A 4,815-nucleotide genomic window follows, 5' to 3' on the forward strand; every position below is an offset into this window, starting at 1 on the left:
TTCACGTTAGGTAAGACTTTCAATGCTGTGGATACTAAAAAACATCTTTGGTTTGGTCCCAACCATTTTTAAGGCTCTAAGGAGAGTCAGAGATGAATAAAAATGCTTAATTTTGAATAATAAAATCTGTCATGGAGTCAGCAGAACATACTGGAAAGAAGACTAATCTGTATGTCAATTGTAGTTTCTAACTTTAAGGAATCCTCATTGGGAAATTGTGCAAGGGGAAAAGAGAAAGATTTAGATATTAAGAAAAAGGAAATAAGCTTTGCTCAGTGGCAGTATCGTAGCCAATGAGGTTTATCCGAGGCGCGATTATTGCTAATTGAAAGAAAAAGGAAATAAAAAAATGCATGTGTAGCCAAAATACATATTTTTGCAGTGCAGGACTAAAACAAAATTGAGACAAGGTATTGGTCATCAAGATATTCGGTTTACTTTCATCTTAAAAAAATAGGGAACATAAGATAAGTGTGTGGGGGGAGGGGATTAGGTTGGGAGGAAGCGATATGCTGAGAGAGCTTCCTTACAGTGTTTTGTTAGGCTCTGTTAGGAATTAAATGTTTCTCCCTAAAATTTGTAAGTCAAAACCCTAGCCCCAAATGTGATGATATTAGGGGGTGGGATCTTTGGCAGGTAATTAGAATTGTATTACCTCATGAAAGTGGGGCCCTAGTGAGGGGCACTAATGCCCTTATAAGAGGGAGCTGAGCACTTGCTTCCAGTCTCTTCTTGGTGAGGACTCAACAAGTAGGCTCTTTGGAATCCTGAAGCGAGAAGAAGGCTCTCCCCGCAACTCTATGGTGCTGGCACCCTAATTTTGGACTTCTCATCCTCCAAAACTGTGAGAAATAAGTTGCTATTGTTTTTAAAGCATTCAGTCTATAGTATTTTTGATATACAAGCCTGAAGGGACTAAGGCTCTGTTGTCCTTTGACTTAGAGGTATCATGGATTAGAAGTGAAAATTGTATTGCCCTGTGTTTTGGTGGAAGCTTTATAGAGCGTCTGCCCTAGCAATGCTAAATTAAGAAGGTTGAGAAAAATTAACAAATTAAGAAATTCATTTTCTCTTAGAAATACCGGAGTTGTTGGAATCGCTCTTGTCGTAGGCCTTACCAGGAATTTGGAGCTAGCATCTGTATATGCCAGTCCCAGGAGCTCAGCTGAGCTGGGACAGCGAGCGAGCTCAGGGGCCAGGAGTAGGAAATTAAAGCAACAAACAAAAATGAAAGAGGCCTTTGGCCTCTGGAAGGCTAAACTCTGGGGTGGGGACTGAAAGAGTAAGGCTAGGACAGGAAAGCACAGGATACTGAGTCAGAGTGAGGAAAAGTGTCCTCAAAGTTTCCCTCCTCACCCCAAAATAGTAAGTCTTGGCCGAGGCATCTGAAGACGCCCTGGGCCAAAGACCTCAGAGAGACCTAGCAAGGAAAGGACCTGAGCTAAGAATATAAACATGGAAGGATCATGACCAGCCAGGGGGGCCTGAGACCCTGGCTGCCCCTGCCCTCCCTCAGAGACTGCAGAGCACTGGCTGTGCAAGAGGTCAGTGTGGGGAGGGCAGCTTTCCTGCAAAGTCCTGCCTGACAAAGCCTTTGTAATTGCCTATTACAGCAGGTCTGAAAAACAAGTTGGAGGTTTTTAACCAGGAGCTGAACTCAACCAGTTTTTTTCATTTGAAAAATAAGGAGATTAATTGCAATTGCTTTTACCTATTTCATAAGAGTATTGAAAAATTTCCGAGAGATACTGCATGTTCAACTGTAAGATCAAATGATGAGTAAATAGTTTTTGAAAAGACATTCTTACAATGAAAGAGTCCACAAGGAAATGAAAAACTAGTAAAAATACTTTTGGTTTCATAATGATTTATTATTTTAGAAGAATGAGTCCCCAAGAAAATCAAATGTAAATTACAGTTATGTTAGTCAAACCAATCCTGATGTATTGAGTGCTATAAAAATGAAAAAGATAATCAACAAAATAGAAAGCAACACACTAGAACTATTTTTAACTTTTCAGTAACCACCCCAAAACCAGAGAAACATTTACATGTTGGAGTAGTCTTCATTGAGACTGTGACTGTAAGATGAATTTATTTTTCCAAGTATGTAGAATTTGAAGGGAAGTCTATAGGATTGAAAACAGTATGACCAGCTTTCAGCAAAACACAACAAATCATAATTGCCAGTTTCATTCCTGTATTCCTGGAAAGCTTAAAAAAATAGATGAAAGCACATGGTAAAAAGAAAATCTAAACATAGTGTGTATATAGGTTTATGTATATAATTTATAGATCTTCTAATACATAATGGAGAGAATCCTTTCTTTATACTTCTTCTGGATTTCCCTACTATAACTACCTGATCTTATATTTACCAGGGGCCAAAGGAAAACTCCTGGCATATATGTGCCTTAGTCATAGCTTAGGTTTGAAGCCAGTGAACAGAAGATCCAATGAAAAAATTTTCCATTTTATATATATAATAGATTATATCATCCTCAGAAAATAGACTCCAGACTCCACTATTTTACAGAGAAAATTTATCTAAAATTTCTGAGAGTAACAATTAAATGAACCCAGTTCCACACAAAAGATAAATATCCATTCCTTCCTACCAGAACTTCATAAATGCCTCCTCCATACTCTTAAAGTAATATTTAAATTTGAATCTTATGTACTATAATGTTAGATTTTAGATTTTAATGAATCTAACATAATTTTAAGAAAAGGAAATGATAGTATCAGAGTAATGTTTTGGGTCAAATGTAGAGGAAATAAAAAAGCAGAAAAAAAAGTAGTGTCATAGGTTATCTAATTATTGTTTGTTGAAGGTGGAAGAGAGGTTTTATGCTGTTGTGGCAAGTGTGATAATTGGCAGTGCTTTGTATTTTTGGGACAAATTCATCAAGTTCTGGAAGCACAGATTATATTAAGTGTCCATGGACAGAAACCAAATTTACTTTGTGTTAAATGAATAGAGCCATAAGATTACATGATATGTTGGAACCACCGCTTATTAGAAATGAAGATTTAGAGGGGCACCTCGGCGGCTCAGTTGGTTAAATATTAGACCCTTAGTTTTGCCTCAGCTCATGATCTCAGGGTCATGAGCCATATCAGGCTCCCTGCTCAGTGGGGAGTCGGCTTGAATTTCTCTTCCTCTGCTCTCCCCCCCGATCTGTGATCGTTCTCTCTCTCTCTCTCTCTCTCTCTCTCTGTCTCTCTCCTCTCTCTCTAAAATAAATCTTATTGGTTAAAATCTTAAAGAGACGTGGAGATTTAGAGAACATGACCCATTCAACATTTATTGTATTAATTTAAATAATGAGAAAGATGGACTTATCTAGATGTTTATGCTAAGTCAATAAGAGAGTAAAGAAATATAAGGAAAGCTACAATTATTTTTTGCCTTTAACTCACACTCAGTTTTCTTAAAATACATTGTGTTTTAAAACATTTATTATAGGGACGCCTGGGTGGCTCAGATGGTTAAATGTCTGCCTTTGGCTCAGGTCATAATCCCAGGGCCCTGGGATGGAGTCCCGCATCCAGGCTCTCTGCTCAGCAGGGAGCCCACCTCTCCCTGACAAATAAATAAATAAAAACTTAAAAAAATTGTTTAAAAAAATTTATTATAAATCTATTATATGGCACATAAGTGTTATTTTTTTAAATTTAACTCAAGCTTAACTCTTCTCTTGGTTACAAGCAAATAAAAGCACCTATTGTCTGCAAGAGACTCATTTTAGACACAAAGACACCCCCAGATTGAAAGTGAGGGGGGTGGAAAACCATTTACCATGCTAATGGACACCAAAAGAAAGCTGGGGTGGCAATCCTTATATCAGACAAATTAGATTTTAAAACAAAGACTGTAATAAGAGATGAAGAAGGACACTATATCCTACTTAAAGGGTCTATCCAACAAGAAGATCTAACAATTGTAAATATCTATGCCCCTAACGTGCGAGCAGCCAATTATATAAGGCAATTAATAACAAAAGCAAAGAAACACACTGACAACAATACAATAATAGTGGGGGACTTTAACACCCCCTAACTGAAATGGACAGATCATCTAAGCAAAAGATCAACAAGGAAATAAAGACTTTAAATGAAACACTGGACCAAATGGACTTTACAGACATATCCAGAACATTCCATCCCAAAGCAACAGAATACACATTCTTCTCTAGTGCCCATGGAATATTCTCCAGAATTGATCACATCCTAGGTCACAAATCAGGTCTCAACTGTTACCAAAAGATTGGGATTATTCCCTGCATATTTTCAGACCACAATGCTTTGAAACTAGAATTCAATCACAAGAGGAAAGTCGGAAAGAACTCAAATACATGGAGGCTAAAGAGCATCCTACTAGAGAATGAATGGGTCAACCAGGAAATTAAAGAAGAATTTAAAAAATTCATGGAAACCAATGAAAATGAAAACAACTGTTCAAAGTCGTTGGGATACAGCAAAGGCAGTCCTGAGAGGAAAGTATATAGCAATACAAGCCTTTCTCAAGAAACAAGAAAGGTCTCAAATACACAACCTAACCCTACACCTAAAGGAGCTGGAGAAAGAACAGCAAATAAAGCCTAAACCCAGCAGGAGAAGAGAAATAATAAAGATCAGAGCAGAAATCAATGAAATAGAAACCAAAAGAACAGTAGAACACATCAACGAAACTAGGAGCTGGTTCTTTGAAAGAATTAACAAGATTGATAAAACCCTGGCCAGACTTATCAAGAAGAAAAGAGAAATGACCCAAATCCACAAAATCATGAATGAAAGAGGAGAGATTACAAC

The 4,815-nt window shown here is 37.4% G+C and overlaps 1 non-coding gene across 1 annotated transcript; it reads left to right on the top strand.

Annotated features, from left to right (window-relative positions):
• Positions 1-264: 264 nt before the first annotated feature.
• LOC114206865 (U4 spliceosomal RNA) lies at positions 265-404 on the top strand. Its single transcript, XR_003608728.1, has one exon. It is a non-coding gene; the product is annotated as a U4 spliceosomal RNA (small nuclear RNA).
• The last annotated feature ends 4,411 nt before the right edge of the window (positions 405-4,815 follow it).

This window comes from Eumetopias jubatus, unplaced genomic scaffold, assembly GCF_037043125.1.
Source record: "Eumetopias jubatus isolate StellerSeaLion01/CBP00866 unplaced genomic scaffold, mEumJub1_p1.0 scaffold_2, whole genome shotgun sequence".
In the NCBI taxonomy this organism is placed as follows: Eukaryota; Metazoa; Chordata; class Mammalia; order Carnivora; family Otariidae; genus Eumetopias; species Eumetopias jubatus.